Genomic DNA, 14,591 nt, shown 5'->3' with positions numbered 1-14,591 from the left:
AAACCCAGCCTCAGAGCTCACAAGTTAACAAATCTCATTTGAAAAGTAGCTTAAAAATGAGAAACAGTATCAAATTAAACATTTTAAATAAATGAAAATGGCAGAAATTAATAAACATCTTTCTATAATAACATTGAATGTAAATGGTCTCAACACTTCAATGGTCTCAACTCTCTGAAAGACATAGACTGCTAGAATGGATTAAAAAACAAGACTCAACTATATGTTCTTTACAAGAAAGGATAGACTGATAAACCATGAAAATGGAGTCCCAAAACAAGCTGGAGTAGCTACTGTCATATCTAACAAAGTAGACTTTAATCCAAAATTAATCCAAAGAGACAAAAAAGTTCACTTCATACTGGTAAAGGGAATTATTTGACAAGAATATATAATGATAGTAAATATTTATGCTCCAAATATTTGTGCACCTAATTACATAAAACAGACAATACTCAAATTAAAGACTCAGACTCCAGTGTAATATTACTAGATGGTTTCAACACATCTCACTCATGAATAGTTAGGTCATCCAGACATAGACTCAGTAAAAACTCATTGGACCTGAAAAAAGTAAATGAAAGGAACTTAACATACATCTATAAAATATTTCATCTAGGGGCTAGGGTTGTGGTTCAGTGGTAGAAAGCTTGCCTAGCATGTGTGAGGCACTGGGTTCGATTCTCAGCACCACGTAAACAAGTTAAATAAACAAAATAGAGTTATTGTGTCCAGCTACAACTAAAAAAAAATTTTTTAAAAATATAAATTTCATCCAACAACAGCCAAATATACTTTCAGCAGCTAATAGAACCATCTCTAGAATAGATCATATTTTAGGCCACAGAGCAACTCCAGCAAATAAAAAAAAATAATATAATTCCTTGCATCTTATCAGATCATAATGGAATGAAATGAAAAATAAACATGAAAAACTACAGAAACTATATAAATACACAGAGGTTGAAAAATACATGTTTGATTAATGAATGGGTGATAGAAAAGTCAAAGAAAAAATTTTAAAAATTGTTAGAGTCAGCCAGGTGCAGTTGCACATGCCTATAATCCCAGCAGCTTGGAAGGCTGAGACAGGAGGATCTTAAGTTCAAAGCCAGCCTCAGCAAAAATCAAAGTGGTAAGCATCAGTGAAACCTTGTCTCTAAATAAAATACAAAATAGGGCTGGAGATGTGGCTCAATGGTTGAGTGCCCCTTAGTTCAATACCCTGTACCCCCTCCAAAAAAAATTCTTAGAATCAAACAAAAATAATGATACAACATATCAGAACCTCTGGGACACTATAAAGGCGGTTCTAAAAATAAAGTTTATAGCTATGCATGCCAAATAAACAATGATGCATCTTAGGGCCCTTGAAAAACAAGAACAAACCAATTCTAAAACCAGTAGAAGGAAGGAAATAATTTAAAATCAAAAACAATATTGTTGAAATTGAGACTAAAAAGAAAATACAAGGGATCCTTGAAACAGTGGTTCTTTGAAAATATAAGATTAACAAGCACTTAACCATACTAACCAAAAGAAAAAGAGAAGACTCAAATTAATAAAATTAAAGATTAAAAAAAAGAGAAAGCACCACAGATTTTACAGAAATCCAGAGGAGCATTAGGGACTATTTTGAAAACTTACACTTCAATAAATTGGAAATCTAGAAGAAATGGATACATTTCTAGACACAGATGACATGCCAAAATTGAATCAAGAGGACATAGAAAACTAAAACAGACCAATAACTAGCAATGAGATAGATGCAGTGATTAAAAGCCTTCAAACAAAGAAAAGTTCAGGACCAGATGAATTCTTCGCTAATTTCTACCAGACTTTAAAAGGAAAACTAATGCCAATGATCCTTAAATTATTTCATGAAATAGAAAGGGATTAAACACTTCCAAATTCATTCTATGAAACTACTGTCCCATTCATATCAAAACTAGGTAAGGACACATTAAGGAAAAAAAAAAAACTACAGACCAATATCCTTGATGAACTAAGATGTAAAAATCTTTGACAAAATGTTAGATCATGTTCAACAACATATTAACATATTAAGATTGTACATCATGACCAACTTGGTTTTATCCCAGGGGGAAGGGATGGTTTAGCATACACAAATCATTAAGTGTAATGCAATGTAGGCGTCACTCTCGGTTTGCAGCTAGCAGCTACTAGCAACTCAGAGTGCTTCAAAAACCTATGCTCATACAGGCTTGACAGGAACACCTGCAGGATCCAGCCATTTGAGAAACCACATCCTCAGTGATAAGGCCCCTTTCATAGGGACAAAGACCCTACTAATCTGCCTTCCACCACATAACAATATTTATGATTGTTGGATTCTAGATGTTGTATAATCTGCTTTGCTTGTGTGTCCCGTCCAGCAGGACACATCAACGTGGGCAGCGAACCTAGATGGGGAGGAATGAAGGGACAAGAGACACGAAAGGTGACAGCAAGACAAAAATTCTGATCAAGCTGCAAACTTTTATTGTTCACACAGGGGTATTTATATGCTGGGGATGGGGAAGCTCTCTAATCAACAATTGCTGGATGTGGGTGGTAAAACTGCCAGGTGCAAGATGTCTGATGATCCTGATAACCGCAGGATGTTCCAGGGAGATAGGTAGCTGCAGGATGCCTCCCAGGCAGGATGTCTCCCAGGGGGCTGTCAGGCTAATCTTTGAAGGAGAATTTCCTTCTAGTCCCCGACACTTGTGTATGATTGGAGGATGCACCCTAACCGAGCTCAATATCAGTTGTATTCATTTCCATAATAAATGAACTTGCTGGACGTCTTGCTGGACATCTGCTGCCATGGGATTAGATCCTTATCTCTCACCCTGTCCAAAAGTCAACTTAAGTAGATCAAAGACCTAGGAATGCAACCAGAAACTATGCAATTCCTAGAGGAAAACAGAGTCAGCCCTCTAACATGTAGGCATAAGCAACAATTTTATCAATAGTACCCCTAAAACTCAGGAAATAAGGCCAAGTTAATGAATGGGATGGCATCAAGTTAAAAAGCTTCTGCACACAGCAAAGAAAACAAAAAAAAAAATGTGAAGAAAGAAGAAAGAACCTAAAGAATGGAAGAAAATCTTTTCTAGCTACTCTTCTGATACAGGATTAATATCCAGACTATATAATAAGTCAGAAAACTTAACCCCAAAACCAACAAATAACCTAATTAATAAATGGGAAAATTAACACTGTTTGAAAGAAGAAATATAAATGGCCAACAAATATATGAAAAAGTATTCAACATCATTAGCATTTATGGAAATGCAAACCAAACTAGACTGAGATTTCAACTCACTCCAGCTAGGTGGCAGCTATCAAGAATACAAAGAAGGCTGGGTGCGGTGGTGCATGCCTGTAATCCCAGTAGCTTTGGAGACTGGGGTAGGAGGATTGCAGGTTCAAAGCCAGCCTCAGCAGTTTAGCAAGGCTATAAGCAACCTAGCAAGACCCTGTCTTAAAAAATAAAAAGGGCTGTGGCTGGGGCTCAGTGACTAAACACTCTTAGGTTCCATTGCTGGTACAAAAAAAAAAAAAAAAAAGAAAAGAAAAAGAATACAAACAATAATAAATGCTGGAGAGGACACAAAGAAAAAGGAACACTTTGTAGTGTTGGTGGGATTGTAAGTTAGTACAACTGCTATGGAAATCAGTATGGAGGTTTCTCAGAGACTAGAAATGGGACCACAATATGATCCATCTATACCACCCCTTGATATTTATCCTAAAGAATTAAAATGATCATAATATAGTGATACATGCATACCCAATTCATAATAGCCAGACTGTGGAACAAGCCTAGATGTCCATAAATGGATGAAAGGATAAATAAGATTTGTTACACACACAGACACACACACACACACACATCCATTGTGAGATATATACACTATATATCTGATGGATTTAGATATAAAAATCTTTGATTAAAATGTTAGTAGATCATGTTCAACAATACATTAAGATTGTACATCATGACCAACTGGGTTTTATCCCAAGGATGTGTGTGTGTGTGTGTGTGTGTGAGTGTGTGTGTGTGTCTATCTCACTATAGAGATTGGAGAGTCACTTAAAATTGAGTTTCACTTAAAGCATTTATGTTTCCTCCATGTTTTTCATAGATTGAGAGTCCATTTCTTTTTAAGGCTGAATAATATTCCATGTTTGAGTGTACCCGTTTATTTATCCATTCACCTACTGAAGAACATCTTAGTTGTGCTGGAGATTAATTAAGCAAAATAAGCCAAATGCAAAGTCAAGGCTCATGTGTTTTCTCTTGGGTGGAAGCTGAAGAAGAAAAAGGAAAAGAAAGGTGTGCAGTCGTGCTAGTCTCATAAAAATCAAAGGGAGAGCTGTAGAGGAAAAGAAAGGGACCAGGGGAAGGGAAAGAGGAGAGAAAGGGAAATACTGGGGGATGATATTGGCCAAATAATATCATTATATCATGTGCATGAATGGATATGTAACAAGAAACCCTACCATTATGTACAACTCTAATGCACCAATTAAAAATGTGGGAAAAAATAAAATACTTTAATTCTTGATAAAACTAAATTAATTTAGGATAAAGTCATTAAGTGTTGAGATAATTAATGTTTATTTTTATAATATCCTTGAATTTGGGAGAAATTAAAACTATTTAATTATAATTAGAAGTCACTGACCAGCAGGTTCCTTTTAAAATATTTTAGAGAAGTTTTAAGTTCACAGCAAGATTGAGCAAAAGGTTTAGAGACTTCCTATGTCCTCTGACCCCACTGTCAATATCCTATACAGAGTGATGGTATCTTTGTTGTAAATGATAAACCTGCATTATACATCATCATCACTCAAAGTTCATAGTTTACATTAGGATTTAGTCTATGTACATTTAATGGATTTTTGAATGGATTTTGACACATGTATTTTTGATGCATGTAATAACACAGAGAATAATTTCACTGTCCCTAAAAATCTTCCATGCTCTGCCTACTCATCTCTTTATCTTTAAACCCTGGCAAACACTGATCTTTTTACTGTCTCCATAGATTTTTCTTTTCCTGATGTCATATATTGGAATCATAAAATATCTAGCCTTTTCAGATTGGCTTTCACTTAAAGCATTTAAGTTTCCTCCATGTTTTTCATAATTGAGAGCTTGGTACATTCACCTACTGAAGGATATTTTAGTTATGCTGGGAGTGGTGGCACATGCCTGTAATCCCAGCAGCTCAAGAGGCTGAGGCAGGAGGATCACGAGTTCAAAGCCAGCCTCAGCAACTTAGTGAGACACTAAGCAACTCAGTGAGACCCTGTCTCTAAATAAAATACAAAATAGGGCTGGGGATGTGGCTCAGTGGTTAAGTGCCCCTGGTTCAATCCCTGGTACCAAAAACTGCTTCAAGTTTTGGCAATTAGGAAATAAAATTTTATTCCATTTCACCTCCTACCATTGAAATTCCTGTAGTTGTTTTTGAAAAATTCTTATATTTTGGTTTTAATCTTTCCTTTCTCTCTTCTTTCCTTTCTCTAGAATACATTCAGCTAATCTATCTTATTTTTATTTCTGTTTTATATAATACTTAGTTTCTTGAGAACTACATTTATTATAATAAACTATCATTTATTACATAACTAAAGCAAGCTCATACATTCAAAGTAACTAGAAAACATACTTTTTATTTTAATATATAAATGCAAATTATAATAGTTTTTACTGAAAGTTGTTAGACTGAGAATCTTTTTATTAGCATTGACTTTATAAGAAATGAGTATGTGGTGATATGAGCTAGAATGCTAGCTACATAATGTACACCATGTTCTCAAAGTTTACTTCCTGAAACCCAAACAGCTTATTTTCTTCTGTCCTTGATATTTCCCTGATAAGTGAAGAATTCTTAAAGTCCATTTTTATAAATTCAATACCTAGTATGTCAGTATTCTCTATATCCTCAAGGGTGTGTGTATATATATGTGTGTGTACATATACATACACACACACATAGAGGAATAAAATTGTATTTTCTGTGCTTCTGTATCTCCTTCTTTTTGATGCACGTATTGAGAGTTTGTACATTATACAAGACCTAACACATATTTATAAGCCCATACTCCTTTAGTTTGACCTGTTCTGAATGGTTTGATTAAATTCATAAGCATACAAGCAGGAAAAGTAAGTTGGTTACTAAAGAACAAAAATCAAAGGGTTTTGAGCTACTCTGCAGCACTAAAAGTATAAATATAATAATGTTTCATCTGCACATGGGTATGAATGTGATCTATGAATTATGTATTCATGAAATGCTATCCATAGTTTGGTAAGGAGGCACTCTTAGACATGTCAGAATTCAGGAATTAGATTGCACACACATCATTCCTATAATGATTAATTTAGCAATTTCCAGTTTATTAAGAAATGAGTCAAAATGAAGAACTCAAGAACCGGTAAAACGTGTAATTTTTAAAAGCCAATAACTTCGAAATTTCAATGACTGACATCTTCTCTGTCCCCAGAAGGATACTCATTCAATTTGAAGGAGTAGGTGACACTCATGCCCAGGAACATTTTAAGCAGAATCTTTGATGTTGGCCAGAGCTTAGCCTGATTATTCTGAGGTAGCAATCCTAGTTGGGTAACCATATTTTGGGATAAAGCTATATATGCAACAGAGTTCATGGATAACTCACACACTTCTGACCAACCCTGAGACTACATGTGGGTGCTTAAGACAGTGAGTTGGGAAAAAACAATTTTTTTTCTTCCTTTACTCTCAAACCACAATTTGTACAGAAGTCTTTGGTGATTGCAAAATGGGTGGTGATTTGTTTTCCTTGCCAGCAAGCAAGCCATTCTGCATCAGACACTAATTCCATTCAATTATGACACTACCTGGAGAGAGCATCAGATCCCACAGGTCAAGGACTCAGTCCCAAGACTGCCCCCACCACACACACTTCAGATGCTAATCACAAGTCACCTTGCGAAGCACCAGTGCTTCTGACTAATAGGCTATAAGTTGGGGTTCCTATTACCCACTCCTCAAGTTTGATTAATTTGCTGGAATTGCTCAGAGGATTGAGAAACATATTTCCTGGCTTATTATAAAGAATACTACAAATGGTATAGAGGAAGAGATAAATAGGAGTGGGTATGGAAGAATAGGCATGGATCTTCCATGCCCTGTCTAGGCACACCCTCTTCTAGGAATTTCACATGTTCAGCCATCAGGAAACTCACTAGATCCTGTCCTTTTAGATTATTTGTTTTGCGGGGTAGGTGGGGAGACTTCATTGCATAGGTGTGATTGCTAATAGACTGGATGAGGAAACTCAGCAGGGCCTGTCTCTTCAGATTCGTCAACATTCCTTCCTCAGGGTATATGGGGCAAGACCCTTCTGGAACAAGGAGGATCTAATGAATTACTATCAGACAAGGTACATTTCTTTATGGCCATCTCTAAGATAACTGTAGGGGAAGATTAGAGTACATGTTTAGTTTCTATGATCCCATCTTGGGAAAGAGAAATTCTGATTTCTATGTCCTGCCTCAGGGAGAAAAAGAGCAGGTGAAAGAAGGGTAGGAGAAATTCAGAGAGAAAAAGAGAGAAATAAAGACTTGGCTTTCTGAGGCCTACATTTGAGGCCTAAAGTGCTTTAACATTATTCTATCACTTAGAAGATAACAAGGGTTTAGGGCCGGGGTTGTGGCTCAGTGGTAGAGCGCTTGCCTAGCATGTGTGAGGCACTGGGTTTGATTCCTGACATCACATAAAAAAATAAAACAAACAAAATTAAGGTATTGTGTCCTTCTACAACTAAAAAAAATTTTAAAAAATAACAAAGGTTATTTTAAATTTAAATTTTTAAAAATAACAGCCTTTACCACGGGGATTTCTCGCAGGCTGCCTTGGAGTTCAACCCTCTTTCAGCAGCGCCGGAGGTGAAGATGAAAAGATTCAAGAGTTTCCAGGCATATCTGCTCCTCTGTCACAGGATCTACAGCTGCACTCACTGTAGCGCTCACATGGGCATTCCATGTGAGCCATTCCAAGGAAGTCAAAGAGGAGCATGCCTCTTTAACTTAGTAGTTAACATGGGCTGTGGGCCTGCAGAAAAGCAAGTGTCACAAACAGGATGGCATACAGTTGCAGGCATTTACTGTGAAAACTGCAAAACCAACCTGGGCTAGAAATACGAACATGCTTTTGAAAACAACCAGAAATCCAAAGAAGACAAATACATCATTCAGCTAGCACACATGATCAAGAACAATGGCTGGGACTGATCAGACAGCATCTACCCAACCATCCAACTGAACATTCTACCCAAGTGTAAGACAGTGACTGAAAAGTTGGTTACATCCATTTAGGGGACTTATCATCTGGGGCATCTTCCCACACTGATGCCATCTTTCCGGTGGCCTGATCTCTAAAATTGCTGTCTCTCTGTCTCTTCGCTTTATATATATATTTTTTATATTGTTTTTGAGTTCATCCTGGCTTCTCTAGAGTTGACTGAATACAAAACAATGAAAGGAAGAGATTCTTGGCTGTAGGGCTGGCTGCAGTCCATCTTGAAAAAGATCTCAGGGCCCAGGTACAAGCTGCCTGATGGTCTTTGGTCAAGAGAGCAGTGGCACCAGCATGAGGCAGAAGAAAAAGGGGGAAGTCTGAGGGTCTAAGGAGGGGGCAGGGGGCAGGAGGGTGGAGGTAGGGACACAATTGCACTGCTCCTGGAGACCTGGTAATTTTAGGCTTGAGATAATCAACTTGATTAAAAGGACAAAGGGTGGAGGAACACCTCATGACTACTTTCTTTCTTTCTGATCAAAAGTTTCTGTTTCTGATACCAAATGTGCCAGGAGAGCAAATGAGCACAAGAAGTGACCCTAATTCTAGCTGACAGGTCAAGGGCCTGGTTCTCTCAGGCTGAGTTGGGGAATGTCCTGGCATCAGTGAGTGAGGTGGGTGAAGCCCTGATGGGTTTTGAACACTGTGATTCCTCACTCAGCCTCTGGGCAATCATCTTGGCTTCCTCCTCCACTGTAGGTCAGAGAGGAGGGGACAGCCTTTTGCAATGATTGCAAGATGCAAGTAGCCTGAAGGCTTTGACCAGCAATCAAGTAAAATCAGTAATTGAGAAGAGCAGTGAACAAGAGGGATGCTGCAGCTCAGGCTCTCCTGAAGCAATATTTGAGCCATAAAAATTTAAAAAGCCAGCTATCCATTCTTTTTTCTTGATCCTTAATAAGAGTAATGTTACAAAGTGGGCAGGCGGAGTAGGAACCGTGTGAGGAAGAGTTCATATTTGAACCAGTCCAGGTTAGGTGCATCTGCCCTCTCTGGATATGCAGTGATTTCAGTGGGTTCATCAATTCTTGGTGTGTAGTGTTTGGGGTGTTTTTATCCACTTCTATCATTGTAAACTGTGGAAAATGAAGACCTATGGCTTTAAACTTAGAGATAATCTTTGGTGGATTTCTCATGATCCTGGTTGTTCTTCTTGCACCTGAATGTCTAATGTGAAGAGAAATCTCCTATCATTATGATCCAGCAGTGTGGAGGGATTATATATTACAATATTAATCCCCATTATGGAAGTGGAGAAAAAAAAAGTCCCTATAATGTTCATGAGAGAAAGAGGAATTTGTTACATTGAACCAACACTTCTTTTATTTATTTATTTATTTATTTATTTTTTAGTTGGACACAATATCATCTCTATTTTATTTATTTATTTTTAATATGGTGCTGAGGATCGAACCCAGGGCCTCACACATGCTAGGCGAGCCCTCTACCTCTGAGCCATAACCTCAGCACTGAACCAATATTTCTTGAAGTATATTTTAAGGGAAACAGTAATCAATATGTTTTTTGAACAATCTCTATCACTTTAATCTTGAGCAAGGCTTTAAATCAATGCTAGTCTGTACTTTTTCCCCAACGGACCTGACTTGAACAGGTTTTTAACAGGTTGAGAACTGAAATATTATTTTGTCCCACTACTGGCTAGAAAAGAAAAGAAATAAATTTTGGTATTAAAAATAAACCACGGACTGGGGATGTGGCTCAGTGGTTAAGCCCCTCTGGGTTCAATCTCTAGACCAAACACACATACACACACACACACACACACACACACACACACACACACCCTAATATCACAAAAACTCAAAAGGCCCTGATGAAAAATAAAACCTGGGAAGATATGAAAACAGCATGAACTTTGAAGCATTCCCCTACACATATGGACCCATCATCTGAGGACAAAGCCTTATTGACTCAAAGTGTTGGAGCACAATCTCTGACCACTAAGAGTAATAGCTGATTCTACTTTCTAAACCTCACACAAATTCTTCTGGCCCAGAACCTTACAAAGAAAGTGATTCTGATAAGCAAAGTTTCCAGTACAAACTAAATTGACAATAACTAACACTAAAATAAAATATCCAAGTATCTATCAACAGAAGAATGGCTAAATAAATTTTAGCATATTCATATAGTGAATCCTACCAAACATGGGTGGGGTGGATCTTGTTACAAGCAACAATGCTGACGAATCTCACAGATGTAGTATTGAGTAATATAAATCAAATACAAAAATACAGACAGAATCATTCCATTTACATGAAGTTCAGGATGGGCAAAACATATCTACGGTGATGAAAATAAAAATACTGGTTACCTTTGGAGAAGATGGTTTGACAGGAAGGCAGAAGAGAAGCAGAGGCTATTATTCTCTGCAGGAGTTCCAGCACTGAAGTGCTAGAAATTTTTTTTTCTTTTAATTTTATCTGGGTGATGGTTGTGTGAGTTGCACATATGCAAATGTTAGTGGAGTTTTACAGTTAAGGTTTGTGTACCTTATTGCAAGCTATATTTAAGTTTTAAAGTCCCACAGACAAAATCAATAGGGAAAATATTTGCAATGTAAAAGATGGCAGAACACTAATATCAATAATACACAAAAGGTCTTGCAGAATTAGAAGGAGACAAATAACTCAATAGAAAAATGGGCAAAGAAAATGAATAGGCAGTTACAAAAGTTACAAAAGAATATATTATGGACTCAGCAGTCTCATTTCTGGAATTTTGTCCTACACATGTATTTAGTGTATGTGCAGAGCTATTATTGCAACATTACTTATTATTGCAACATTACAATAGCAAAAGACCAAACTTCCATATTCATTAATTAAGGATGAGTTAAATAAACCATATTTATATATATAAATATATATATATATATATATATATATATATATATATATATATATATATATTTATATATATAAAATTCATATAGTTGGTAATGTGTCCACAGATTTATTGGCTATTTGGGTGTCCTGTTTATGAAATATTTGTTCACATTCTTTTAACATTCTTCCATTCACTTATCTTTCTGTTAATTGACTTTTGGAATTATCTATATACTATGGGCACAAATCTTTTGATAGGTATATGTAATATGAATATTTTCTCCCACTCTATAAATCACCTTTCCATTCTTTTTTTGTTTTTCAGTTGTTGATAGACCTTTATTTTATTTATTTGTATGCGGTGCTGAGAATCAAACTCAGTGCCTCATGTGTGCCAGGCAAGTGCGCTACCGCTGAGCCACAGCCACAGCTCCACCTTTTCATTCTTAATGGTGTCCTTTGATAATCATTCTTAATTTTAATATTGTTCAATATACCAAGTTTTTTCTTTCATGGTTCTCCTGTTTTTTGTCTTATTTAAGAAATTTAGTTTAATCCACAGCTCTTATGTTTTCCTTTAAAATTTTTTTTACTTTAATATGTAAATCTGAAATCTATATAGGATTGAGTTTTTATAAGCATATCCATCCCACATGGATATCCAAATGGTGTTTATTTACTGAAAATACAATCATTTCCCCTATTGTTGTGCGGGATCACTTTTGTTTTAAATAACACATGTGGATCTTTGAACTCTATTCTATTCCATTAATTGCCTTGTCTGTCTTTGTGTCACTGTTGTAACTACCATAGCTTTATAATAGGTCAAAGGTTGGGTAGAAGTCCTCCACAATTATTCTTTCAAGACTGAGTTTGCTACCCTTGGCTTTTTTCAGTTCCACATGGATTTTGTGGAAATGGCAATTTCAAATTTCAAATTGCCATTTCCATACTCACAGAACTTGTAACTTTGTGTGAAAACCATAGGTTGATTTGAGGAATATGACATCTTTACAATTTGAGCCTTCCAAATCATGAGAATGGTTTGTCTTCGTTTATTTAGAATTTCTTTCAGAAACATTTTATAGTATTTTAAAAAAAATTTTTTTAGTTGTCAATGGACTTTATTTATTTATATGTGGTGCTGAGACTCGAACCCAATGCCTCACACATGCTAGGCAAGCGCTGTACCACTAAGCCACAACCCCAGCCCTATTTTATAGTATTTAGGGTTGTTACTGAATATCTTTTATTACACTTATTCCTACATATTTTTATACTATTAGAACTGATTCATTTTCTCAGTCCCCTTGTCTATTTCTTTGTTGCTGATATTTAAAAACGATTTTGTGTGTGCTGATTTTATATTCCAGGACCTTGTTAAACACACTTCCTTTTTGCCTCTTCTCTCCAACTATGTTGATAACTATCATATAAGAGCTTCAATCTCCTTTGTTTTTAAAAATTTTTTAAAATACTTTTTTTAGATGTTGATGGATCTTTATTTTATTCATTTATTTATAAGTGGGATCGAACTTGGTGCTTTGCACATGCTAGGGAAGCACTCTACCACTGAGCCACAACCCCAGGTCTTCAATCTCCTTTCTACATATAACTATAAAACTTCACTCTGATATTACAATCATTGAGGCCACAGATATTCTTTACTTTTATGGGATATTTAATTCTAATATTTAGATTGCTCCACTTTTATTGTCTTTTGTGTTAGAATGAGTAAACTATTCCTATCTGGGAAATGCTGTCTTCTTTATTCTTCTATCTGATGGCAACTTACCAAAAATAGTAAGATATAAGAGGCACCCTGATATGATATAAAGGTCTTTAGACTGTGCTTTGGGAGCCTGAGACTCTAGTCCTTCATCCTTCCACTGAGAGTTCCTCTGGAATACCATTCAGGCTACAATAGGAGACAAATTTAAGACCAGTGTTTCCCAAATTCCTGGCTTGAGGATCAGTAGTGGTGCTTATTAAAAACTTTAGTCAGATCCCTATTGAGATTTACTGACTTAGAATTTTCAAGGCAAAGGCGAATATGCAATATTACTCAAACTGATCTTGTTAGGGAATTTTCGTTTACAAAGAATAAAATAAAGATTCCATTCACTTTTGATATTTGATTCTATGAATACTATCATTCTGTTGCCATAATCAAAAGAATTTCATCCGAACAAAGGAGTGTCAGAAAAACCAATGATCATTCTCTGAAGTTTGGTATTTGGGGTCTTCTGCGAACAAATGAATTGGCGCGTTGCATACAGGTGCTATTTCACCTATTCTGCAGGATCAAATGTCATTGTTGAGGTACAAGACCAGTGCAAGGGAAGCCGTGGACAGAATTAGATCATTAAGGCACCTGCTATTTCTACTTGACTTATAAATTCTGACTGCTTCTTTGTTTTGCAGAGTCCTTAGCCAAACTAGGTCTATTCTTCCTAAAAGAATAACCAAGACTAATCATTAATGCTACAGTCAGAAATGAAGTTGTATTATTCTATGGGTAAAGGTTGGTGGGAGAGAGAGGAAATGAAGAGTATAAAAGAAGCTAAGAAAACATGGTCAAAGTCTGAGTTAAAGTTTAGAGAGAAAAAGAACTTTTTGGTTGATAAAGTATTCAAATAGATAATGTGAGAATTTTTCAAGGGATAGAGTTATAAGTTTTCTCTCTCATATTCTCAAATTAAATAAGTAGTCTGATGTTGCCTGATCCTCATGGTTTACTCATGGATTTACTTTGTGGTTTGGATTTTCTTATTCTTTTTATAGCTCTTGGCCATTCTTTCCCCTTTCCATTGGACTGAGAACTAGAGGGGTATCATTTTCTTTTGTTCTTCTCAGATCTTTTCTATTTAACAAAAATAATATGTAGAAAATGCACCTATTGTCATCATGTTTATTCTTATTTTTCTTCTGATAAGGACTAAATATGATATTCTGGAATCATTAGTCTATCCACTGAAAATTCAGGAAAATAATGTTTGCAATAACACCTGAAAAATAACCAGTTCACAATCTCTGCACAAATTTAATTTTTTAAAATAAAAGGATAGATTTCAATTGAAGTGAAAAAAAGAATAAAATTGCAAGGGATGGCATTAGCAATGGAGAGGAATGATTCCCAGATGTTTATCACCCACTCTTTTCTCTAATCTTCTTGAGCCCTATCTTTTAAATTTATGTTTGTAGGACATTTCTCGCTGAACTTTATGATGTTGAAACCAAAATCAACATCTTTCTTGACTCTCAAAGTTAGTTTTGATGACTTTTCTTCTTCAAAACCTTTCAATTCCCTAAATTCCTACATTTCCATTTACATAATTTCCATACCTGAATAATGACCAGAGGATTACTGATGCTAATCTCT

The 14,591-nt window shown here is 35.9% G+C and overlaps 1 pseudogene; it reads left to right on the top strand.

Annotated features, from left to right (window-relative positions):
- The first annotated feature begins 6,427 nt into the window (after nucleotides 1–6,427).
- Nucleotides 6,428–8,402, top strand: LOC114093207 (protein yippee-like 2 pseudogene; annotated as a pseudogene).
- Nucleotides 8,403–14,591: the final 6,189 nt, after the last annotated feature.

This window comes from Marmota flaviventris, chromosome 8 (assembly GCF_047511675.1).
Source record: "Marmota flaviventris isolate mMarFla1 chromosome 8, mMarFla1.hap1, whole genome shotgun sequence".
In the NCBI taxonomy this organism is placed as follows: Eukaryota; Metazoa; Chordata; class Mammalia; order Rodentia; family Sciuridae; genus Marmota; species Marmota flaviventris.
This window is presented reverse-complemented; position numbering and strand designations above follow the sequence as displayed.